This window comes from Camelus dromedarius, chromosome 35 (genome assembly GCF_036321535.1).
Source record: "Camelus dromedarius isolate mCamDro1 chromosome 35, mCamDro1.pat, whole genome shotgun sequence".
NCBI classification, from domain to species: Eukaryota; Metazoa; Chordata; class Mammalia; order Artiodactyla; family Camelidae; genus Camelus; species Camelus dromedarius.
Window position 1 is genome coordinate 7,744,822 of NC_087470.1, and position 27,434 is coordinate 7,772,255.

The following is a 27,434-nucleotide window of genomic DNA, read 5'->3' on the forward strand; positions in this document are numbered from 1 at the left end:
CATTTACCTTTGGAACCTCTCGACTGATGCAGCCCCTCCCCCAACACTGACAAGATGCAGCAACCATTGGGGATGGCAGTTACCGGTTGGATTCCAGGTGGAATCTTGGTGTGTTCCTCCAGGATTGTTGTGGCTGGTGGATCCAAGGTAACTGGGCAGGATTCTGTGGGTGGATCAGTGTCATGGAGGCGGTACCGCCCTCTATGGAGCTTGGCTTAAGTCTCTTTTTCTGGAATCTGTGTAAGTTCGAGATACTCGTGCTGCGCAATGGCCTGAGTTCATGGGTCAGTTTCCAGAACCTGAAAGGGCATACAGTGGAAGATCTGCCTGTCATCAGCTTACAGGTGAGGCTCCGAGGTACTTTCAGACTTGCCCTGTCCTTTAGAATTTGACTTTATAGGAGACATGAAGGAAGCTGGTAGAAAAGCTGGCTGCACAAATTGAGGTGAGATGCAAACACATTGATGAGAGTTGTTCTGCTACAATGGAGAATACTGGCATGGAGACTTCTGTTGAGAATACCAGGCTCGAAAGACATTCATGAGACATATTGAACCTCACTGATACTGGCAGAAACATATGGAGTGTCAACGTGCAGTTGAGAAAGCCACTCAATTCTCTGCTCCAAGAACGGGTCCAAGATTCCTGACATCTAAAAGAGAAGAGATGGCAGAGATGATAAAAGCGCTCATGTTCTTGGAAGAGGTCGTGAGAATCCACACATCCCAAGGGGCATTTATACACCACTCAGACGACCAAGCACAAGGCACAGTTAAGCCTTTTCCCAGGGTTGGCCCTTGGTATAAATCACTTACTCTTCCCTCCCCTCCCCTCATGTATCCATTTCAAAGAATCAGCACTTGAGTTGCAATGAAGCCAGTAGGAGCTGAGCAAGCCCCTCCTTGTATCAGAGTTCCTCCTCCTTCACATTCTGTGCACAACAGTGAACTCTTCCTTTGTCAACTACTCTCGACTAAAATAGATTGGTATTGAATACTTCGCTCACAACTTGAAATGATGATCTTCCCCTAGATTCAGCAAATGCTGGGCTTATGTCTACTTTGGTGTGAAGGGAGTTTTGTAAGTGAGTGAATTTTTTGCCTGAATTTGGATATTTATTTATCCTAATTTTTTCAAAACAGTATTTGTAACTATTATAATTCAGTTATTGAAATGAAGTGTAATTGTTGGGATAAATATGTAGTGACACTTTTTTTGTGGACCATCTTTTCCCTTTTGTCAAGTCCCAGGAGCAGGATATAATGTGATTGCTGTATTTTTTGGGTTAAATTGCTTTTCTCAACATAATTTTTCGATTAAACATTCTCATCTTTGATAGACGAGCACATGATTCTCAATAGCCTAGCAAAGCTGCGGCAGTGTTCTCATATCTATAATATCTCTAAGTGCTATTGAAACCAAGCCTATGTAAAAATACATTGTTTGGGTTTCTTTGTGGTTTCCTAAATAATAATTTTTCCCCTTGAATCGCCAACAATGACCAGTATGTGTCATTATTAGGAAAGGGCACCACATGCACAATGGAAACCTAGGGTTGTGGTTGTTAATGGTTCTAAGAATTATTTCATTGTTTCTGTTAGTGCTGGAGGCACCAAGAGAAAACTGTTGACCTGCCTCCTTCTTGACTTTTGGCTGCTAATTTATATTTTCTGTGCATTTTTCTTATTTGGATATTTCAAGCTGGTACCTAAATTTGGCAACACTGTCTTATAGTTAGATTTAGTATGTTTCTAAAACTGTCTTTATTTTGATACATTTCCCATGTATGTAATTCAATTCTGTTTATTATTTGAAAGTCTGCAACTGAGGTATGAACACATTGTCAGACCTGGATTTTTCGGACACATCCTCCCACAATTGATATACAGAAAAATAGCTAAACAAGAATCAAGTGTCTGTGAGTTATGACTAAATTGTGTTAATTTATCCATGCCAAACTGGCAGAGTACCAGTGCAAACTTCGCTCACTCTCTCCCATGTATACAGCAAGATAAACATACACTCTCCCAGCCCTTGGCTCAGGAACCCTGCTGAAAAATGCCCAAACATCTCTTACTTCAAAAGTCAGAAAATTCTCACATAACCTGGAAAGAGTAGAAGGCAAATTAGAGAATGGAAATCAGTGCAGGACCTGACCTTTGGTGAGGGAACAGTAAAGGGGAAACTGTGTTTTACTGGAATGCACACTCTAAAGTGGACAGGTCATTTGAGATGGAAGACAATGTGCTGAGGGTTAAAAGAGTGCATAGTGGACGTTTGGTTGACATATCTGAAAGCAATAATCACAAAATTTCTCTGCAATTCATTCCCAGACCAATACTCCACCTGTTAATTTTGAGCTAGGAGTGCCTGTGGAATCTGTGTGTTAGGGCTGTGGCTGATGTCACAAATTTATTCCCAGGGGTTTAGAGATTGTTTTGGGCTGTGGTTGGTACTATCTAGAGAACAGATCTGCCTGGGTCCTCTCTTAATATTAAATCTGCTGGCATATGTGTTGTGGATTAACTTAGTAACCCAGGGCCTTAGTCACAGTCTTTCCACATCCACGGTATAATTGCTCATTTTCTCCATAAAGGAGAAATGGGTCTCATTCAGAGCCATCTTCATCTAGTTTCTAGAATCCAGGGCAATTTATTGTTGAAATCAGATTCTATAGCCCAAGGATCTGCAACTTTCATAGGCAGGATTGAAATTTCTTATTGTCCAAAGCAGAGGTTTTTGAAATGCCTCATGCTTGCCTTTGAGTTCCAATGCCTTATTGCAAGAGTTCTTGGAGCAGAGATCTGCTGAACAATAGGTGAATTTGAAGCCTTTCCATCAGCCTTGACTACCACATGCTAATGCAACAATAGTTGTGGTGCTGACCCAGTACTACACTAAGGACCCAACTGTGGCACTGCATGTTTCAACAGGTTCTAATGTGTGACATCATTAGATTTGTTTCCACTTTTGTTTTTGTTTGCAGAGAACCTGAGGGAACCCATTATAAAATTTTGACTTTTCCGTGGCAATAGTAAGGACGAATGCACTTTCATGAGAGTGTATTGGAACCATTCCCTATCCACATATCCAGCCGGCAGCCCAGAAACCATTTTGAAGCCTCTATTCCCACAAAAATTACTAGTCCCAGCACTGTCAGAGGTATGATAAGCATTTAACCAAAATGACACTCTGCTAACATTACCAGAATAGGTTGTATTCACCACAACAAAAACCACACTAGCAATCATAGATATAAAAGGCAACAGACACAGAAGGAATGCATGGCATCATTACATACCAAAAACAATCCTCACAGCATTAATACTAAATGTGCACAGAAATGATTTCACTTACAAAAGCTGTTCAAGTCTATAATAGATAACTGATAATCCTTAACCCATAGCAATAGAGAGATATAATAAAGTTAAAAGAACCATTCCAAATTTTCAAAAGACAGGAGTCTCCTGAAAGAACATCCAATGTATTAGACCACCAAAATTTACTAGAACATGACTTGAAAAGGGAGGACATAAAAACACTGAAGGAAATCTTGAGTCTATGAATACAAATGCAGGCTAGTATAAATGGAAAGAGAAACACTTTAGATGAGCCAAATAGAATCAGAAAACTCAACGGTGAGAATAGCTAAGCTAAAGACAGTCCAAATCAGACTAGATAATGCAGAGGAACAAATAAGTGACTTCGAAAGCAGGATAACCGCAATCACTCAGTCAGAACACGACATAGAAAAGCAAGTGAAAACCAATGTAAGCAATGCAACTGAAACATGGGATAAGAGAAAACATACCAGTCTATGACTCATAGGGATCCCACATGGAAAAGAAGAAAGACAAATGGTTTGAAAAGATATTTGAAGAAATCAGACTGAAATTTTCTTAAACCAAAGATAGAACCAGCTATCTCAACACAGGAAGCACAGAGGGTCCAAGCATAATGAACCCCAGTAGGCCTACAAAAATATATATTCTAATTTAAATGGCCAAAGTTGATAATAAAGAAATGATTCTAAATGCACCAAAATAGAAACAAGTGCATTGCAAGAGAACTTTCTAATGTCTTCAGCTGATTTCTCAATAGATATATTGGTAATTTTTTCTTCCCTCTTTCATTTTGTGTTGATCTCTATTCCAAGAACTGATGAACGGCAGATTCCTTCAGTCTAAACAAGATGAGTTGGCAGAGATTCTAAAAGTGTTCAAGTTCTTGGAAGAGGTCATCAGAATCAACACATCTCAAGGGGCTTTTTCAGACAATACAAGAGACCATGCACCAAGCCCTGTTTATATTTTTCCCAGGAGTGGGCCAATGTATTAAGACTTGCTGTTCCTTCACACTAAACCAGCCATGCAGGTATACCCTCAGTCTGCTACTGCAGTTGAATTGGAGCCAGGTCCAATTTTACCAACACTGTAGGGAGAACCTGAGCCTGCTACTGCAAGAGACACAGCACTGTGTCCCATTTCACCAATCTTTCAAGGAGACCCTGAGCCTATTCCTGCAGGAGACTCAGAGCCAAATCACATTCCACCAGCTGTGTAGGAAGACCCCCAAGCCTTCACTTGCAATGGACCCAGGAATGTGTCCAATTCCACTAGCCTTGTAGGGAGACCTTGAGCCTATTCCTGCAGGAGAACCAGATCTCTGTCATATTCCACCATCCCTCCAGGAAGATGCAGGGCCTCCTCCTGCAGGAGACTCAGGAATGGGTCCAATTTCACCAGTCCTGCAGGAGACCCAGGACTGTGTCCCATTCCATCAACCATGCACTAAGACCTTGAAGTGGGTCCAATTCCACTAGCCTTTCTGGGTGACCCACAAGCCTGATCCTGCAGGAAAATTAGATATATGTCATATTCCAGAAGCCCTGCAGGAAGACTGAAAACCTGCTCTTGCAGGAGACCCAGGAATAGGTCCAAATCCACCAGCCTTGCGGGGAGAGCACAAACCTGATCCTGCAGGTGATACAGAGCAAGGTACAATTCCAACAGCCCTGCAGGGATATCCTGAGGCCACTTCAGCAGGAAACACATGACTGGGTCACATTCCAATACCCCAGAAGGGAGACTGTGAGCCTGCTACACCAGGAAACCCAGGACTTCTTCCCATTCCACCAAACCTGCAGTCAAACACTGAGACTGCATCTGCAGAAAACACAGAGCGGGTCACATAACACCAGCCCTGTAGTGAGACTACAAACCTGCTCCTGGGGGAGACCAAGCCCTTCACAGAGAACATGAGCCAGCTCCTGCAGAAGAACAAGAGTTGTGTGACATTCTACCAGCTCTGCAGGTAATCCCTAGGCTTGCTCCTGCAGGAGACAGACATCCCAGTCCAATTCCATCAGCCTTTCCAGGGAGAACCCCAGCTTCCTCCTGTAGAAGAGCCAGAACTAGATCTCATTCCACCAACCCTGCACGGAAACACTGAGCTTGCTCCTGCAGGATACCCACAGCCAAGTCATATTCCACAAACCCTGCAGGGAGACACTGAGCCTGCAATTGCAAGAGACCGAGGACTGGGACGAATTCCACCAGCTCTGCAGGGAATCCCTCACCTTCTCCCATAGGAGACTAAGAGCCATCAGTTCTGGTGGGGTCCCTAAGCCTGCATCTGCAAAAAATACTACAGAGTGGAGTCACATTCCACCAGCCCTGCAAAGAGAACAGAACCTGCTGCTGCAGGAGACACAGGACTAGGTCCCATTCCACCAACCTTGCAGGGATACCCTGAGCCTTGGACCAAGAAATGGGACAAATTCTGCTAACCTTCTAGGGAGACCATGAGCCTCTCCTGCAAGAGAACCAGAGATGGGTCATATTACAGTATTCTTCCAGGAAGACCCAAGGCCTGTTCCTGCAGGAAATGCAAGAACAGGCCCAATTCCTCCAGCCCGAAGGTAGAGTCCAAATCTGTTCTGGCAGGTGACCTAGAGATGGGTCCCATTCCATCAGCCCTGCAGGGAGACTCTGAGCCTACTTCTACAGGAGACCCAGGAATGGGTCCCATTAAACCAACCCTGAAGGGAGACACAGAACCTACACTTGCAGGAACCACAGAGCCAGGTCACATTCCATCAGCCCTGTAGTGACCCCTGAGCTGGGTCCAATTACACTATCCTTGCAAGGAGACCCTGTGCCTATTCCTGAAGCAGAACAAGTGATGGGGTCATGTTCCAACAACCCTGCAGGAAGACCTGGAGCCTGCTTCTGCAGAAGACCCAGGACAGGGTCTGATTCCACCATCCCAGCAGGGAGAAAACTAGTCTGCTCCTGCAAGTGACCAAGGTCTGAGTCATATTCCACTAGCCCTGTAGGAAGAACATAAGACTGCTTTTACAGGAAACTCAGAGCCATGTGCCATTCCAGCAACACTGCAAGGAGAGTCTGAGCCTGCCCCTGAAGGAAACAGAAACCCAGTCACATTCCACAAGCCCTGCAGGGATACCTGAGCCTGCACATGCAGGAGACCCAGGCCTGGGGCCAATTCTACCAGCCCTGTGGAAAGACCCTGAATCAGCTCTGGCAGGAGACTAAGAGCCATGTCACATTCCACCAGCCCTACAGGTAATTTATCAGCCTGCTCCTGCAGAAGACCCAGAGCCAGGTCACATTCCATGAGCAATGCAGGGAGACTTAGAACCTACACCTTCAAAAGACCCAAGAATTGGACCAATTCCAACAGCACTGCAGGGAGACCATTAGCCAGGTCCAATTCCACTAGCCCTGCATAGAGACCCCGAGCATGCTCCTGTAGGAGACCCAGCACTGGGTCTCATTCCACAAGGCTTGCAGGGAGAAACTCTGCCTGTTTCTGCAGGAGACCAACAGCTGAGTCACATTTCACCAGCCCTGAAAGAAGACCCCAATCCTGCACCTGCAAGGGACATAGGACTGGAACAAAATTGACTAGCCCTGTAGAGGGACCCTGAGCCTGCTTCTGCAAGAGAATCAGAGATGGGTCATATTCCATCAACCCAGCAGGGACAGTCTGAGCCTGCTCCTGCTGGTGATACACAGTAGGGTGAAATTGCAAAACCTTGCAGGGACACCATGAATCTGCTGCTGCAGGAGAAAAAGGATGGGGTCTCATTCCACAAGCCTTACAATGAGACCCTGAGCCTGGTCTTGCATGAGATCCTGAGCTGGATCCTGCAGGAGACACAGGACTGGGTCCCATTCTACCAACCCTGCAGGGGAACCCGAACCTGCACCTGCAAAAAACACAGAACCGTGTCACATCCCACCAGCTCTGCAGGGAGACTGTAAGACTAGCCCTACAGGAGACCTAGAGACAGGTTACTTTACCAGTCCTGCAGGGAGACCCTGAGCCTGATCTTGTAGCTCCTCCTGCACCTACACACACACTTCTATGAGACCCAGAGCCAATTCAGGCATCACCATCCCTACGGGCTGAGATGCCTCTGCAAACACCAACACTGTCATCTAATTCTCAGAATCAACCCACTCCCAGACGCAAACATTACTTCCCTTCTCCTGGCATCATTTTTGTTTGTTTTTTATGTAATTTCCTTGTTTTCTTTCATGTCATTTAGAGTATCATCTATTTTTATGTTTTAAGTTTACAATAATAAAATTTAGATGTTTTTCCATTTTAAATTGTGCAATTCAGGAGCATTAAGTGCATTCACAATGCTGTGTAACCATCATCACTGTCTAGTTTCAGACTGTTTCTTTCCTCATAATAAAACCCTGTATCCAAAGCACACATTCTCTTTTCTCCCTCCCCCAGCCCCTGACAAGCCCTAATCCGATTTCTTTCTGTGTGTCTTTCCCTACCCTGGATGTTCCCTATCAATGAAATCATACAAAAGGTGGCTGTTTGTGTCTGCTCTCGTATTTTAACAAGGGACTGTTTTTTTTTTTTTAACTTGAAGTAGCATTTTGGTTATTTGAAAGGGAAACCCAGGTGGATTAAACATGAGATGTACAAAATGAAAATTTTTATTAACTATGTGCATAATCTCGAGATAGGCACTGCTATTCTATGTGTGAAACCAGAGCCAGAAGGGAGATGCTTAGCTCTTCCTGTGGCAAAACATAACCTACAAAATAAAAAATAATAATATTCAAAAGCCATGAAAGACAAACCACAACCTGGAAAAATCATTTTTCATAACCTAAAGTCAGAGAAAGTTTTCAAATCCCTGTGGTCCAAAAACTTCTTGAAACACTGTGTTCTAAACAGAAACAGAACAAACACATGCAATTCCAACAAGAGGAAATGCAGGTGGCCAGTGTATATTAGAGGTGCTTGACCTCTCAAGTGAGGATGCACACAGATGTACACACTTTGGAGACAGCATTTGTCACCATCACACTGGCAGGACTTTAGCCTGGTGACAACCAGCTCTAGTGACAACATGAGGAGGCAGAGGCCACAGTAGATCCCCTGGAGGGAAGAGTGAGCAGACACTCCTCTCTGGGAGAATAGTATGCAGGATGAATTACAGTTCCACAAGTTCACCACTTTCTGAGTAGTGCTGATGCTTAGTGTTGATCATACTAAAATTCTTGCACAATTTTTCAAAGATGTCTTTTCAAGATGTTCATCACAGTTCTGGTTTAACTAGTAGGAGATTGGAAGCAACACTAATGTTCATGGAGAAGGGGTTGGATTCATTAGTTCTGGTTCACATGGAGGAATGATTGTTGTGCAGCTGGAAAAATGACTGCTAGGTCTTTACCTGATGTCAAGGAAGCCCTCAGTTTGGATGCTTGTTAATCCATCATCTACATCCCAGATGCCATCTATGACCACATATGTGTCAAATCATCATAGATGTAAATGAATCTTGTGGTGTGTGAGAGACAGAGGCAGAGAGAATAAGAGAGATAGAGACTGAGAGATGTTCACCAAGCCATTCATGACGGTCACTTCTGGGGGTGGGATTTGCAAATCTCTGCACTTCTCCTTTAGGCAACATTTCAAGTGTTAATAATGTATCTATATTGCTTTACTAATTCTTAGGTATTTAAAGCATATGTTACTTGAGATTCATTCATATTGCATCCACAGCATAAAGTTTATTATTTTTATTTTAAAGTATTTGTTACAAGTACAATCAGCATTTATGAGAGTAAAATGACAAATTCTAAAGAATTAAGAATCAGATAAAGAACAAAACCTTTTGGTGACTCAGACACAGGCCAGCTAGTTCGCAGCAAATGGCAGGGTGGGACAGGTTTCTCTAGAAGGTTGTGTATGTTCTGAATCCGCATCCAATAGAGGCAAGGAAAAATTACAAGACATGTACGCTGGAAACTACAACAGCTTGTTGAGAGTAATTAAGAAAGACCTAGCCCTATTTTAAAATTTGAAGGAGCCAAAGTGACAGAGTAGACAGACTCACAGCTTGACCTCTCCCACAAATACACAAAGAATTACATCTACAAAAACATTGAATTGCACAGAAACCTCCTGAACTCTGGCACAGTGTCTCTCATTTTGAAATACAGGAAGATTCTCACAAAATATGGTAAGGAATAAAAAGAAAAAAGACAAATTCAGTGCAGGACTGATCCTGCAGGGAAAAAGTAGCATAGGAAGAAAGGCACCCTCACACTGGGACACAACCTCTCTAGCTGGGAGATCAGCTAGGAAAGAAGCAGAGCTTCCAAGGTTTGGAGGAGACAGTGGCAACTGCATGGCAGGCAGAACTGGGGAATACTGACACAGAGGGTCCCTGTGATGACCAGCCCTAGACATGAACTAGCAGGGATGAGCCAGGACTGGCTACTGGAGTCAGTGAAGAGCCCAGGCAGAGGGCTGGGTCACACTGCAGAGAGGCAGCATCAGGAAACTAGAGGGCAGTGTGAGCTCTGGCTGTGTGTGTGTGTGTGAGTGGAACAGAACAGACTGAAACTCTCATAAAAAAGCAACAATGTTGGTATAATGGGGGAGGAATGACACATGGCTGTGCCAAAGTCACTTTCTCCACTTGGCTCCATTGTTGGTGTGTTCTCATGAGAAGAGAAATGGGGCTTGGTCATAGCCAACACTGCTGCACAAAGGCAGAGCTGAATGTTGAATCCATATCCTGTGCCATTGCAACTTCACAGGCGGGACTGAGATTTGTTTACAGCCCCAGGCAGAGAGGGTGGATTTGCTCTCTCTGGTCACTTTGTGGATCCACACCTCTGGGACTTACAGGCAGTGAGTGGAGTTCTGACTCAAGAAGGGTGGCCAGTGAGGGTATTTACAACAGGGTGGTGTATGGTTCCATATGTGGATGTGGGATTGTGGTTTGAGCTGAACCTGTAGTGGACCACAAATTCATGTGTGTGACTACACACTTGCTAAGGCAGGTCCAAGGGACTGACACTGCTGGATCTGCACTGATGTTTCCTGGGGCTCAGAACCTGAGGGGCACCAGAGTAGGTGGCTGACATTCCCATAGCTAAAGCAGGGATAAAGCCAACATCAACAAATAGTACTTTGTAAGTCTGCATAACAAGTGACAGACAACACCACAGAGGGAACTCCCCAGTGGAAATCTCCTGCCTATTTTTCTTCACAACTGAAGTGCTCTCACCATGCCTACTACAAACCACAGCTCAGAAACGGGTCTAGAAGAAATACATAGAGCCAGAGAAATATAATTAAATAAAGAAGCCGAGGAACCACTTTCAATTAAAAGAACAAGAGAAATCCCCTAAAAGAACAAACAGTAAAATAGACTGATAGTCTACTAGACTTCAAAAAGGGAATGATCAACACACTGAAAGAACTAAAAGAGACTATCAATAGAGACAGAAAACTTTGAAAAGAAAATTTAAACTGTAAAGAAGAGCTAGTTAAAAATAGAAAATTCAACTACAGGCAATCAAAAGCAGACTAGATAATGCAGAGGAATGAATAAATGACAGGAGACAAGAAAAAAGAAATAACCCAATACAGCAGACATAAAAGCCAATAAAAACCAATTAAAGCAAGATAATATAAAGTGCGCCAGCCTATGCATAATAGTGGGTCCCAGAAGGAGAAGAAAGAGAAAAGGGGATTGAAAATATAGTTAAAGAAATCATGACTGAAAACTTTCCAAACCTTAAGAAGGAAAGAATTATCCAAGTACAGGAGGCACAGAGGGTCCCAAACAAGAAGAAACCAAACAGACCTACACCAAGACATATTATAATTAAAATGGTTAAAGTTAAAGATAAAGAGAATATTCTAAAGGCAGTGAGAGAAAAACAAAATGTTAGTTACAAGGGAGCCCCATAAGCATTCAGCAGATTTCTCTACATAAAAACTTGTGACCAGAAGGGAGTGGAAAGATATATTCAAAGTCCTGAATGAGAAAAGGCTGCAAACTAGGATATTCTATCTAGAAAGACTCTCCTTTAGAACAGAAAGAGAGAGAAAGAATTTCACAGACAAGGAAAAACTAAAAGAATTCAGCAGTACTAAATCTATGCTAAAAAAAAATTGAAAGTTCTAATCTAAATAAAACATAAACAGGAAGCTATAGAAATTAGGAAACCATAATTGGAAATGCAATAAATACAGTGAATTGCAAGGGAAAACATGAAGATATAAATAAGTCAGTAAGTCAATAAAGAAAGCAAGAAAGAAAGAGAGAATAGCAAAATCATAAAAGGTGAAAGAGGAGGGCAAGAGAATATAGATTTTGTTCCCTTTCTTTTTTTTCTTCTTCTTTCTTTTTGTCTTCTTTCTTTTTAGGATGCACTTGAGCCTACATGACTATCAACTAAAACCAAACAGATGAAGTAAGGGGTTACCATACTTGAAAGACAAGATAACCACAAATCAGAAGTATATAATAGAGTCATAAAACCCAAAAAGAATCCAAGCTAATAGAAAAGAAATTTATCAAACCACAAAAATAAAAAAAAATTAAAAGAAAGAAACAAATAAGAAATACCATATCAACTGGAAAACAAATTTCAAAATGGCAATAAACCCACATCTATAAAATAACTACTATAAATGTCAATGGACAAAATGTTCCAATCAAAAGAAAAAGTGAAGGAGGAGGAAAGATGGTGGAGTAAAAAAGATGCTCAGAGCTCACCCTCTCCCACAAATTCACCAAGAGTGACATTCACAGACACACCCACCACCCAGAACACCTGCTGAACTTTGACAGAATATTGCCTTCTTCAAAAGATAAAATTTTCCACAAATCTGGTAGGAGAAAAGAAGAAAAAGGAAAATAGTTCAGGACCATTCCAAAGAGGAGGGAGCTGCAAAGGAGTAATAGCATTAATACACTGGGTCTACCCAACTCCAATGGCGAGTTCAGCAAGATGGAGAGGGAACATCTGCGGCTCGGATCTGTACAGAATAGCCTTTGACTGACAGAACTAAGTTATTTGGGCACAAAGAGCCCCAACGATCCCCAGCCCTAGATGTGAACCAGCAGAGGTGGAATGGGACAGGCTGTCTGAGTCGAGCAGAGGACTCGGGCTGACTGTACAGAGGAAACCTTGGGGGACTGCAATGTTCTGTGTGCCATGGCTGGGAGAGTATACAGATTAGAACAGCCTGGGTCCCCCATAAAATCCAAAAAAAAAAAAAAAAAAGACAAAGCAACACTGCTGGTCTGCCCTGGGGGTAAGGGGATCCGTAGCCTTTGTGTCCACAGACCCACAGTGCCATTATTGGAGACTTCTTGGGAGAAGAGTGTCAAGGCTCAGCCATAGCCACCATATTTTCTGGTTCATGGTTCCCAGGTGAAGGAGGGGTCAAAAGCCGAATCCCTACCTAGGGGCTCCACAACCTCATAGGTGGGACATAGATTTGTTTACAGTCCCAAGCAGAGGGGACCATTACACACCGATGTCTCTCTGAATTGGCTTTTCTAAGACAAATGGACAAGAAGCAGTGTTCTGGAACAGAGCAGGGGTGAGGGCTAGTTCAGCTGTTTTCTCTGAGTCCACCTATGAAGCATGGACCTATTGCGGCAGGGGAGCTACCTGCCAACTACCTTGCACAAGTGTGGTGCTGGGACCAGGCATCTAGTGGGGGTGCAGACCACCCACAAACTGATGCTGGGACACAGACCAGGAGCACGACTGGAGGGCCTCTGGAACCAGCAAGTGGAGTTTTCACAGCAGGATATGGGCAGGAGTGTGACAACCACAGGAAAAAAAGGAGCTCCTGCTCAATAGCCAGGGCAGACTCAGGCCACTAGAACACCAGCCACACCAACAACAAAGGGGATAACAGGCAAAAGGCATGGAAGGAAGACTTGGCAACCACCCATAATTAAAAACAACCGTATGACAAAATTATTAAGAGTGCATATTCTTGGAGAAAGGCCAAGATAGTGGAGTAGAAGTATACTTGTGTCTTATCTTCTCCAATAAATACACCAAGACTGACATTCACAGACACACCCATCCACTCAGAACATCTGCTGAACTTTGATAAAACATTGCCATCTTCAAAAGACAAAATGTGCCACCAATATGGTAGGAGAAACGGAAAAAATAAGGAAGAAATTCAAAATGGCTTGGGGTTGGTCCTTTGAAGAGGGAGCAGCAAAGGAGGGATAGTGTTGGTTGACTGGGTCTCCCCCTTTCCAACGGAGAGGTCAGCAGGATGGACAGGGAACCTCTGAGGCTCAGATGTGTACAGAACCGCCCTTGACTGACAGAATTAAGTTACATGGGCACAAAGTGTGTCAACAACCCCCAAACCTTGAAGTGAATCCGGGATGGGAAGGGACAGGCTGCTGGATCCAGGCAGACTCTGGTTGACTGTACAGAGGTAACCCTGGGGGACTACAGTGTGCTGTGGACAACTGCTTGTATTGTATACAGATCAGAACAGCCTGGGCCCCCCATAAAATAAGAAAAAATAAATAAAGCAAAGCAACATTGCTGGCTTGTCTGAGGGAAGGGGAGTTTTGTCCTTTGTCTCTGCTGACCCACAGCAACATAGCTGGTGATTTCTCAGAAGAGAGAGATGAGGCTCAGCCACAGCCATCATACCCACCCAGGCAGAGGCAGGGTTGCAACCTGAACATGTACCTGGCAGTTCTGCAGCCTCATAGGTGGGACTGAGACTTGTTTACATCCCCAGACATATAGGAAGGTTCTGTCCTGGTGCGTCTATGAACTCGCACCTCTAAGACAAATGAACAAGGAGCAGAGTTCTGGCAAAGAGCAGGGACTAGGGCTGGTGTGGCCTTTTGTCTCAAGCCCACCTAAAGTGTGGAACAGATGTGGAGTGGGGAGTAGCACTGAACAGGGGAGCAACCAACCCAACTACTGTGCAGGACTGCTGCACCTGGACACGGCATTGGGAAGGGGCACACCCTGCCCACCTACCATGCAGGAGAGCAGCACCAAGATGCAGCATTGGGAGGAGATGTGACATGTCTACCTACAGGCACTGGGAGCAGCACAGACAAAGGGTGTGACCAGAGGGTCTCTGGAACCAACGAGCTTAGTTTATGAAACAAGGCAGGGGCAGGAGCTGTGACAACCACAAAACAAATAGGAGTCCCCATTCAATAGCCAGGGTAGGCTCTGGTTAACAGGTTAACGGCCACATCCGTAACCAAAGGGATAACAGACAAAAGGCACAGAAGTAAGACTTGGCAACCACACTTATTTAAGAAAGACTTCTTGATAAAATTATTAAGGGCACACAATCTCCACGGGAACATCCTCTCTTCTTTTTCTGTTCCATTTTCTTTTACTTTTTAAATGTTACTTCTTAAATAATTTTTATATTTCTATTTTTAATCCCTTTTAAAATTTTCTTTTAAAATACTAATATTATTATCTTTCAATTTGTCCAATTTCATTTTTATCTTTGTTTTGTTCTTCTGTTATGATGATACTCTGTTCTCAAATATTTTTCTTCCTTTAATGTTTTAAAAATTCATCCCAACTCAATTGTTATCTTGTTTCAATATGTTCTTCTGTTATTGATTATACTGCTTTTAAAACTAATTTCTTTGTGCTTAGTTTTATTTCTGCATCCACTTTATATAAATAAATAAACTCCTAAAGGACGACAGTAGATAACTGATACTCCATAAGCCATAGTACCAGAGAGATATAAGCAAGATGAAGAAGCAGAGCCACCTCTCTCAATTAAAAGAACAAGATAAATCCCCTGAAAGAACAATCAATGAAATAGACATTGATAGTCTACTAGATGATTTCAAGAAAGGAGTGATCAAAGTACTGAAGAAACTAAAAGATATTGTCTATAGAGACAGAGAATATGTCAAAAAACGAAATTGAATCTCTAAAGAGGAGCCAGTGAAAATTGGAAAACTCATTTGCTGAGATGACAGTTGAGCTAAAGGCTGTAAAATGTAGGCTAGATAATTGAGAGGAATGAATATGTGACTTAGAAGACAGGACAACATAACAGCTGAGAGAAAACAAATAAAAACCAATGAAAGCAATATAAGGGGCCTATGGAATAACATTATGCATGCCAACTTACTCATAATGGGGGTCCCAGAAGGAGAAGAAAGAACAAAGGGGATTGAAAAGGTATTTGAAGAAATCATGAATGAAAACTTCCCAAACCTAAAGAAGGAATCAGATATCCAAGTACAGGAAGCACAGAGCGTCCCAAACAAGGAGGTCCCAAACAGACCCACACCAAGACATATTACAATTAGGATGACCAGTTTTGAGAATAGGAAATGATTCTAAAGGCAGCAAGAGAAAAACAAAGGATGAGATACAAGGGAACCCCCATAAGATTTTCAGCTGATTTCTCTACACAAACAGTACAGGCCAGAAGGGAGGGGCAAGGAATATTCAAAGTCCTGAATGAAAAAATGATGCAGCCTACGATACTTTATCCAGCAAGGCTATCCTTTAGAATAGAAGGAGAGATAAAGAACTTCACAGACAAGCAAAAACTAAAAGAAATAAGCAACACTAAACCTATGCTAAAGGAAATATTGAAAGACCTACTCTAAACAGAAAAGAAGCAGGATGCTACAAGAAGGAGAAAACCATGATTGGAAAGGTGATTGCTACAATGAATTACAACAGAATAAACATGAAATCATAAAAGAGGACATCTAAATCATTAAGGGTGGGGGAGGCGAACAAGAAAATATACAGGTTTCTCTCTCTCTCTCTCTCTCTCTCTTGTTCTTGGTAGGATGAGTTTGAGCTTATATTACTATCTGTTTAAAACAAACAGATACAGTAATGGGTTAATATATATACAAAGTAGGGTAACCACAAGCCAAAGAGTTACAACAGAGTCACAAAACTAAGAAGACACCAAGATAATAAAAAGGAAAACTATCAAACCACAAAAAGAAAATGAAAGGAACAAAGAGGAAATACAAAATCAACTGCAAAACAAAGTTCAAAATATAATAAACACATATGTATCAATAATTATTATAAATGTCAATGGACTAAATGCTTTAATCAAAGGATATAGAGTGCAGAATGGATAATAAAGCAAGTATCTACAATACACTGTTTACAAGAGACCCACGTTAGGGAGAAGGACACACATAGATTGAAAGTGATAGGATTGAAAAAGATATTCCACAAAAATGGAAATGACAAGAAAGCAGGAATATCAACAGTGATCTCAAATAAAATAGACTTTAAAACAAAGATTATAAAGAAAGATTAAGAAGGACATTTTATAATGATTAAAGGAGTCATAGATGAAGATATTACACTCATTAACATATATGAACCCAACATAGGAGCACCTAAATACATAACAGATAAAAAGGGAAAATTTGATCAGAATACAGTCATGGTAGAAGACTTTAACTATCCATTAACATCACTGGACAGATCTTCCATACATAAAATTAATAAGACAACATAGATATTAAATGATAAAATAGAACAATTTGTCTTGGTTAATATTTTCAGAACATTATATTTCCCTAAAATAGAATATACATTCTTCCCAAGCGCACGTACCACATTTTCTAGGATAGATCATATACTTTGGCACAAAAGAAGCATTAACAATTTGAAGAAGATAGAAAATATTTGAAGCAACTTTTTCTGAACACAATACCATAAAACTAGAAATTAACTACAGAAAAATAAAGGAGAAATAAATGACAGCATGGAGATTAAAAAACATACTACTTTAAAAAAAATGGGTGGATGATGAAATCAAAGAAGAAATAAAAAAACACAGTGAGACAAATGATGATGAAAACACAACCACACAGAACCTATGGGATCCAGAAAAGGCAGTGCTTAGAGGGAAGTTTATAGTGAGAGAATCAGGTCTACCTCAAAAAAGAGGAAAAACTGCAATAAACAATCAAACTTACCACCTAAAAGAATTAGAAAAAGAAGAGCAAAAAATAACAAAAGTAAGCAGAAGGAAGGAAATAATAAAGATCAGGGAGGAAATAAATAAAATAGAGATATTAGAAACATTTGAAAAAATCAAGCCAAGAGATGGTTTCTTGAAAGGGTAAACACAATTGACAAAATTATGCTCTATGCTGGAAATTGACAAAACAATGCAAACTGACTATAACTCAATAAAATAAAAATTAAAAAATAAATATATTAACAAAAGAAAAAAGAAAAGGTAGTTTCTACTCACCAGACTGGAGGAGGGGACTGCACCCCATGCGGGGTCATACACCATGGGAAAGCCTGGGGTTAGGATTCGAGGAGCAGGGTGCTGTGGACAGGATCTGTCACAGGGTTTCTGCAGGAGGGGAGGGTGAGGCATGTAAGCAGGCTGAGGACTGGCCATTTGAGTAAGTTCATGGGCTCTAGGGTGGAGGGGCTCCCCCAAGTGTCTGGACTTGACTCTGGGTGAGTTGGGCAGGTGGACAGTGGCTCAGTGTGAGTCCAAGTCCAGTGGAGGAGGTAGTGCATTAGATCTAGAAGGACTCCTTCTGGGGTGGGAGGGCCCACAAGGGAGGCAGGAGGCCAAGTCCAGGTGACTGAGAACAGGGAGTGTCCTGCATAGGCCTGCAGGGCAGACGAAAGCATCCAGTCTACAGAAGGTGGAAACACGGTCCATACAAGGGCTCAGCTCAGATGTCACCCCCTCAGAGGAGCCTTCCCTGCCTGCACAGTCTACAGGGACAGCCTCCTCCACGCACATCTCCCCAGCAGACACCTTCTCCATTTCCTGCATAGCATTCAGGACACGGGCCCCTGCTCCACGCCCAGCCATGGTTCCGCTGCCCTGAGGAAAAGCCCTCACAGGAGCCATCTTGCCCTGCAAGACCTGGGCCCCACCTCTCTGTCTCTTCTGCCACCACTTTCTCCACCTGGCCCTCTTCTCCTCCACTCCTGCACTCCTGACTTCCCCCAGCCCTGTGTGCTCTCCAGAGCACGTGTCCCTCCTAACATGCTGTGTTTGCTCACTGTGTCTCATCCACTGCATGCCTCCCACCCAGGTCAGTATCCAGTGCACAGTAGGGCTCAGTAAGCAGAGAATGAATGACTCTTACCATCACTGCTGGGAAGAAATTTGTCTGTGGCCTACAGTGATCACACACCCGTCACACATTCGCTGACGTCATACTGTGTGTTGGGCGGGTTCCAGATACCGGGCACAGCAGGTAGTGAAGCAGGCAGGTCTCCATTCTCATGCAGCAGACAGCCTGGTGGGGGACACAGAGAAAATTAAGTAAAATATGCACAGTGTCCAGAGGTGATATGTTCCATGGAGAAAAATAAGGTCAGGGAGGACATTTGAGCAGATTCCTGGAGGTGTTTAAGAAGCAGGCAGAGAGGGATCCTGGCTGAAAGAGCAGCCAGCGCAAAGGCCCTGAGGCCACAGTGGGATGCGCGTGGAGGGTCTTAGTTATCCGTGTGAGTTCTTAGTCCTGCCGTGAGTATGTATGTTGCTTTTATTTGTAAACCTTGATTTCACCTTTATAGCAAATTAACCTGCATCATCAATCTGCATAATTTAGCCAATTCTGTTTCAGGTGTTGTGGGCACAATGGCGGGCTAGTTACTTGGGTTGGTAAAGAATTACCAGCATCTGAGAAGGGTTTAGGAAAGTTTAATAGGGACACTGCTATAGGCAACATCAGGCCACACAGGCAAGAGGTGCCTACACGAGGGCCAAGGTTGAGTTTGTGGGGTCTGTTATTGGGGGGGTGCTGTGCACACAAGGAGGAGGGGGCTGCCTGATCAATTCTTGCACAGGTACCTGGTTGGTTGTGAGATCTGTCAGGGGCTTCTCTGAACAACAGGCTTTACCACTTTAATAAGGGCAGGATGTGAGGCCTCTCTTCCTAGGGAAATGAGTTTTCATAGGGTAAACACAGCAAGAGAAGATGTTGTATAGCTTGTGGAAATGCAGGTGTGCAAAGGGTCCTGCAGTGGGGAGTGGGAGGTAAGGTGCCACTGGGCTCTAGGCACACAGAGAGCCCAGGGGTGAGGGTGTATGACTCTAAAGAGTGCCAGCTGGCTTCACACCAGGGACTTTATATGGAAACAGGAGACTCTATGTTGTCAGCACGTGTCTACTCAGTGAGCTCCCTAAGTCTAGCTCTGTCAGGCACCATGTGAAATGGACATGAAAGTCCCCACCGTGAGGACCCCAATGAATGAACATCTTGACATCCTCAAGCCCCTTACCCTGCACCACCGCCCCACCTCATCTGGGTCTCAGGCTCTGACCCTGACATCAGTGGCACCTTTGTTCCCTATATCCAGCTCCTCTGGACGTCTCTGTGATGAGCTGTTCCATGTCAGCGAGGCCCAAACTGAGCTCTGCCTTTACCCCATGAATGCTTCCTCCCTGTGAAGCCCCTTGTGAAGGAGCCACCACTAGCAGGATCCTTCAGCCCTGAGTCTCTGCCTTCCCCACCCCTCCGATTTCCCCCAGCCCATGATCCCCTCTGGAGGTCCCTATTATCCTCTCCCTCCCACTTCAGTCTTGGGCTGCACACCAAATCCCTCTTCACAATCTCCCACAAGACAGGTCCAGGTCCACTTGGGGACACTGAGGTGACACAGGTGGGTGTTGCTGGGAATGAAGAGCAGGATCCTGGAGCAGAGGAGAGGCAAGGGCTCCCAATCCAGCAGAACACAGGCTAAAGTGGGGGCAAGACACCCATAAAGAGTGAGGAAGGCATCACACTGCAGCCCCGCCCTCTGCTCCCCCAGGGTGCCCTGTGTTTCCTGCTTTGGCCTGGGGGACTTCCCCCCTCACTCTCTGTTAGAGGGGTGCCCATTCATTCATTCACACCCTCATTCAACATGTACATGGGTCCTGCTCAGTGCCAGGCCTCAGCTGGATGACAGCTCATCCTTGGGGACACAGCTCAGATCTCACCTCCTCCATGAAGCACTTCTGGATTCCCACCCCTCCTGAAGTTCCTCTGGCCTCAGTTGGGACCACTAGGGCTGAGACCACACTCTGATTACCTCCCAAGTCTGTGATCTCTGTGAAAGCACTGGGCTGAATGTGGAAAGAGACTCAGAAAAATGGGGCCAAAAGGGGCTAAGAAAAATGTTACTAGTTCTCTATTACAGAGAAGGGCACTGAGCAGAGAGAGGGCAGTGTCCAACCAAAGCCACAGAGGAGGGTCTCAGTGAGCCCTCCCATTGCCCTGTTACTAGTTCTCTGTTACAAATGAGGAACCTGAGCCACAGAGAGGGAGCAGAGCCCTGCTATAGCCTTGGCCCCACAGCCTGTGTCCTTTATGACTAGCTCAATGCTGCCAGCAGGGGTATGGGCCTGGAATGGAGGTTGAAAGCAGCCTGACCCCAAGGACCCCTTCATACACAAAGTCAGTCTCAGGAAACACCCCTCAAGACCTACTCTACACCCCTGGGATTGGGACCTGATTGCTGTTCCTGGAAGCTGGCTGGGCTTCCCTGTGAATTGGCCCAGGAGATGCTTGGGACAGACAAAGGGCCCCTGAGGCTCCCTGTCCCCAGATGAGCAGCTCTGGTCCCTTTGACTGTCCCTGGCAGAGGCCTGATGACATAAGGTGTTGGCCGGGTAGCCAGCTGTGGAGATGAGGAAATGGGAGAAACATGCAGGTACATGCAGAGCTCCAGGTATTCACTAAACAATCATTGATTCATGCCTTGCAGTGTGGCTGGCCTGGTCCCAGGCCTGGGTGTCCAGTAGTGAATACAGTCAACCCCTTGAGCATTCTGGGAAAGCAGTGCTCAGAGAAACGGGCACTCAGAGCCCCCATCTTGCTCCCCTTGAACAATTACACTGAGATGAGGCTGCAGCCATGGGTCCCAGTGGAGGGTGAAGGGAGAAGGAAACCCAGAGTGGGCACTGACCATGAGCCTGGACACTGGAACCAGATGACCTGGGCTCTGTAATCTGGGGTGGTCACCTCCTCTGTTCTCTCTGTGCCTCAGTTACTTCTTCTGCAGAAATGGGTGATAATGCCTGTCCCTGCCCCACAGATTTTCATGAGGAGTCAGTGATCTTCTCTTATGCGTGTAGGACAGTGCCTGGCTATGGGTCAGGATCCTGCTCACCTCACAATAGTCTGTCCCACTTTAAAGATGAGAAAGCCAAGGCTAAGGGGGTTATGAGACCAGCCTGGGCTAGCCCCCTTCTCATGCTCTGCTGTCCAGGTCTCCTGCTTTTACATCATCCCTCTGCCCCCATATCCACCCAGCAAAGTAGGTGCTGAGAATCTGAGCAAATCAGAGTATGAATGGAGGCACACCCTCTCCCCAACTTGGGCTCTTGGGGCGGTGGGCAGGATGGGGATATTGGGCTCCCCCAGACTGTCCAGGAGGCCTAGCATGTCCGTCACCTCATTTCCACTCAACACGGAGTAGGTGTGTGTCCAAGGGCCAGAGGGCGATGGAGTAACCCAGGGTGGGTGGATGCTAGGTAGGTGTGGGAGGCACAGAGTGGCCCCTGGAAGACAGTGTCCAGGCAGCCAAGGTGTAGGGAATGAGGGTGCCCAGAAGGGGCAGAGGACAGAGTCCAGCCTGGACACCACCCCCTGCTGGACCCTGATCTGGGGTGAGAATTGGGACAAGCCAGGGCCCCGCTAGGACTCCTGATCCAGCAAAGAGGTGAGGAAAAGTTAAGGAGACAATGGAGGCTGACCCCACCATGCTCCCTGTGTGAGGGCGCTGCTTCCAGGATCCTGGAGTTTCCTTAGACTTTTGTGAAGTGGCTGCTGTTTCCAGCCCCATGTGGGCAGAAGGACTGAGGCAGGGAAGACAGAGTGACTCAGGACAGAGCTAGGATTCATCCAAGAGTGTGTGCTGGGCCTCTAGCTGAGAGCAGCCTCTGGGCATCATGGACTCAGGAAGTGTCTTGTCCTCCCTCTTAAGGCTCCTGGCATGTTAGGCAGGAAAGGTCCCAGCGCCCATACCTGGGCCTCTCTGGGTGATGCTGACATGTGGGATCATGATGGTCCTGGGAAAGGAGAGAGAATGTAGGCTGGGCGTCAGGTCTGCATCAGACCCTAATGATGCCCCTAATGTTGTGTGACCTGGAAACTCCCTGACCTCTCTGTGCCTGGCTTTCCAGCTCTGACTCAGAGGACTGCTGTGCTTGGCACACAGTAGGACCTCAATCAGAGGAAAAAGCCAGCCCTTCCCCAGGAACCTCTCCTCTTACATGCCCAAAGCTAAGCCCATGTGCCACACATCACCAGAGCTGATACTTGACAAATAGGGCAAGTGAAATCCAGCAAACCCTCCCTCCTGCCTGAGGCCCTTCCCTCCTCAGTGACAGTGGCTCAGAGCAGGTCTCTGCATCCCAGAAGTCTGAACTGAGCCTTGTGACCTGGAGGAGTCCCTGTTCCACACAACTTTGTTTCCAGGTCCTTCCAACAAGACACAAGAGCACCTGGTCAGTCTCTTAGCTGCAAGGTCCTCCCTTGGCAAATTCCCCCATCACATCCGGGCTAGAAGATGTGAGTTCCAGGGCACATGACCATCCAAAAGTTGACTTCAGGGAAACATCCCTGCCCACACTGCACTCTTCAGAGCCCACCTTCTAAAAGAAGGGGTAGTGACCCACGGTTGTGCACAGTTTTATCAGAACACAGCCCTCACCCACCCACCATTGGAAACATGTGAGAAGCAGAGATTCCCAAGTGCCTGGACCCCTGTCATCCAGAAAGCAGAGGTTAGGGTAACAGACAGAAGGGGAGAAAGTATTTTCATACTATATATCTGATAAGGGGTTAACACCCAAAACATATAAATAACTCTTACAATTCAACAGCAAAAAAACAAGCAATCTGATTTAAAAAGTGGGCAGAGGAACTGAATAGACATTTTTCCAAAGAAGACACACAGATGTCTAACAGGTACATGAAAAGGTGCTCAACATCACTCACCATCAGGGAAATGCAAATCAAAACCACAATGAGATATCCCCTCCCACCTGTCGGGGGGGTCATCAAAATACAAGAGATAACCCATAGAAACAGAGATCAGGTTGGTGGTTGCCAGAGGTGAGTCAGGGGGTGATTGAAATTCGGGAATATAATCAAAATGTACAAACTTCCAGTTAGAAAATAAACAAGTCCTGGGGACATAATGTACTGCAAGGTGACTGTAGTTAACAACACAGCGCTGTGCATTTGATAGTTGTTAAGAGAGTACCTCTTAAAATTTCTGATCACAAGGAAAATAGTGTGTGACTATGGGTGAAGACAGACGTCAAGTAAACTTAATGCAGTGATCATTTCACAATATGCACATGTAACAAGTCATTATGCTGCACACCTAAAGCCAACAAAGTTATGTGACAATTGTATCTCAGGAATACTTATCCCAGGAAGCAGGGGTGCGAGCCTGGATTACCTACTGCAGGAGTTGCCTTGGTCCTCCAACAGCAGAGGGTGGTAGTTGTGACAGGGACTGTAGGTCCCTCAAAGCCTAGAATGTTTACTGTCTGGACCTTCACAGGGAGAGTGTGCAGACCCTGCCCTGGAAGACGGTGGTCATGGCAGCAACAACGGCCTGCCTGTGTGCAGGCTCAGCCCAGACATCTCCTGTGCTCTGCTGTCACCGCATTTACTTCCCTCCACACCCTCAGAGGGAGAGGCTTCAATGTTCCGATTTTACACATGAGAAAACTGAGGCTCATTTGCTTTGAATTATTGACCAAGTGGTGGGGGAAGCTTTGAACCCCAGTGTTCTGATTTCAAAGCCACATCTCAGTCCTGATTTTTAGAAGGTGGAGGTCCAGGCACTGGGGACCCTCCACCTTCCTCACTTGTAGTCTTACTCTAGGGCTGCCATCCCCGAGGCGTCTGGGTGAACACATTTAATCCGCTTAATCTGCACCAGCTGAGCCCTTGGCTGCCAGTCTGTTGTCGCTGCCTGACACCAGCTGAGTTTTACAAGTGTACAATCACCACCTGCCAGCCCACCTGCCCTGCTATGTGGGGCAGACCCCTCCTAGCCTGGTCATTTTAAACCCTTAGCTCACACATTTGCACAACTGCATCGAAAGGGCCCTACTCCCTGTGTGGAGGTATCGACAAGGGGAAGGGAGGGGAGTTTTGGGTGGCCCCTTACTCTGAAGGTGACACATGACAGGGACATGTTCATGTCCATAATGGCACTCAATTTGAAGCTAAGAACATGGTCACAGCGAGGGCTAAAAGCTGAGAGGCTACAAGGCTGCTGAGAAAGTGGCTTGACTATTGAATTGTAAATGTGTAATTTAATTAAAAATTAGCCCCCTGGGTGATAAGAATTTGCCCCTAAGGCCAGAATTGGCCACCTGACCACTGGGAACCCCTCAATTCCAGGATGTAATCATCTGAGGATGGAGGGGGCTTAAATTGGGGTGCTGTCCTCTCAGTCATGGTGCACCTGCCCACGTATGCACCCATGAACTGCAGTTCTCACACATCAAGGCACCTCTCATGCCCTGCCAAGGAGGTCCAGGTCATAAGGAAGGGATGACAGACTGTGAGGTCACACGTGTGCCCCTGCAGGGGTGAATGTTGTATAGGGAAGAGCCACCCCCCACTCTCACCTCCAGGAGGGGTGCTGGAGGGAGCAGGACTCCTGAGCCCCTAGGCTTAGCAAGCATCCTGGCTGAGGGTGGGGAGGCTGTCCACTCTGAAGTCATAGGTCAGATGGTAGATTGGGATCCCACCCCCACAGCTCACCAGTGAGACCGTCTAGTCTGTTTTCTCTGTAAACTGGAACCCAGTCACCCTCACCCTCAGAAGTGGGGGCAGCCTGTGTAAATTACAACACAAAGACCTGGGCTGTTTCAGGTGCCCGGGGGTGTCCAGCCCCCCTAGGCCGGGCAGGTGGGAGAGGAGATGTATGAGTTAGCAGTTGTGAGAGCAGAGCTGAGACTTGGCTGAGTGCATGCACTCTAATATCCAGGAACTGCGAGCTACCACTAGCAAATCTGTTCACTGAGACCATGTGTACTCTCCCTTGTCATTTACAATCCCCTGTTTGAACCGAGGCCTCTGGAGTCTATTAGCCACATTGTTGCCTGTCACCACACTGTTGCAGTTCCTGGGTCTCCATTTAGCCAGCTTGAAGGAATAGTCAAACTTTTTCTTAAAACCAGTGACAGAAAACCAAAGTGGCTTAAAGAAGCAAACAGGGCAGGAGAGAATGACTTACCTAACTGAGACATCCACAGGGAGATAGCTTCAGGCAGGGCTGTACCTGGTGCTCAGTGACATCAGCAGAAGTCATCCTTCCTCACCTCTGGGCTCTGCCACTGGTGTCATCTTCACATGGCTCTGCCTTTACGAGAGCAAGATAGTCACCAACTGCCACAGGCTGACATCATCACCCCTCAACTCCCAACTGAAATAGAACTTCTCTGCTCCCAGGATTCCAGTAACTAGGCCTGACCTCCGTGGAGCCTGAATGGGCTGGTGCCCAGCCCTGAGCCAATCACAGTGGCCAGGGAGGATGGAAAATGCTGATTGGCCAGATCAAGGCCATGTGACCATCCTCTCCAGGAAACCTGTGATCTGTTCACCTGTTTTCAGGTTGGGAGAGTGTGATGTCTCCCAGAGGATCCTGCTACTAGTACAACCTGCAGGTGGCACAATGAGCTGAAATGAGCCTGTCTGCTTGGTGACAAGTGACAGGTCACTTAGTGGTTCCCTGCTCCAGGGAGGGAGGCATGTCCAAACAGTATTGGGGCTTCAGAGACAGAATGTAGTAGAAAAGCCTCCCAGTTTCCCAAAAGGTGGGAAAGTGAGCAGTGACACTGGAAAGGCACTCCTCTCTGTGGCCCTTGGCTTTCTCCTTGTTACAGTGGAGAGTGCAGTGTTGCCCCTGACAGCCCACTTCCCTGCTGGGAGGCCTTTGCAACAGGTGGAGAGTGCTTGGAAAAGCCCACTTATTCTGAGGAACTGTTATTGCTCCTGGTGGCATTATTATTTTCATGTCACTTGTGAGGTGGGCCCTGAGGGGTCCCTGATCTGGGGGCACAGACACCCACAGAAACTTGGCCCAGTATTGCTGTTCATTCAACAATGACTTACCGAGCACCTACTGTGTGTTAGATTCCCAGGGTAGAGCAGTGGTGTTGACAGCACAAGCCCCTGCCTCACCTCATCTCTGATTCCCAGGTGGGGTCACCAGAATGGGAGTTCAGGAAGCAGAGGACGTGGCCGAAGCCTTGTGGGAACCCCTGTGTTTTTCTCTGTGCTGAAGGCACTAGCAGCACACCGATTGTGGGACTCAGTACCCGCAGGACCTAGCATTGATGGGTAAAGGAGAGACGCATTTCTACAAGCCCATCCTCACTAACCCCAGGCTCTGGAGAGCAGCTCCACTCTGCTCAAACCCAGGGGGCATCTTCCACCATCCTGATCACCCTCTGGTATTACTCCCCGCTCAGATACACTTTTCCCTGTGGCAGCTACACTCAGAATATGTGTTTGTTTCTCTCCCATGTGGTTAAGTGGACTTCAGACACATGATAGTGATGGAGTGGCTAAGCCTCTGGGCAGATTGCTGGGTGACCCGCGGAAATTGCTGCACATGGTGAGCTCCCTTCTGCCAACAAACGGGCCAGGCCCCACCACTGTTCTGTCTGTTCTACCTCACTTAATCTGCACAGACACTCTGTGCAGGACATCCTGTTATCCCCCATTTCTGCTGACCTTGGGTGGACAAAGCTTGGGTTTGAGAAAGTTGCCCAGGTCACATTGTTGACAAGTGGGGAGCTGGGGATTTGCACCCTGGTCCCAGGAGTCTGGATCATGGAAAGGCCTGGGTGGGGCAGCTTATTGCCAAGGGAAGTCCTGCCCAAGCCTCTCCCATGAGAGCCCAACCAACAGCACATCTAGCAGAGTCAGCATTTCCTGGACCAGATGGACAGAACCTCAAAACTTCTTTGCAAACAGATTTTTTCCATATTCTTTTGCAAACATAGAAAGGCCACAGGCCAGGGAAGGATAAGGCCAAGTGTGATTTCATTGGGGAGAGTGAAGGACAATTGTGAAGACACAAAGAACTCCCAGCAGCTCT

At 45.8% G+C, this 27,434-nt stretch overlaps 1 long non-coding RNA gene across 1 annotated transcript; it reads right to left on the reverse strand.

Moving 5' to 3' along the window:
- Positions 1–62: 62 nt before the first annotated feature.
- Positions 63–25,884, reverse strand: LOC116151496 (uncharacterized). Its single transcript, XR_010379058.1, has 4 exons — positions 25,566–25,884; positions 18,455–18,607; positions 17,590–17,697; positions 63–652 (listed from the first exon to the last, which is right to left on the reverse strand). It is a non-coding gene; the product is annotated as an uncharacterized LOC116151496 (long non-coding RNA).
- Between the last annotated feature and the right edge of the window lie 1,550 nt (positions 25,885–27,434).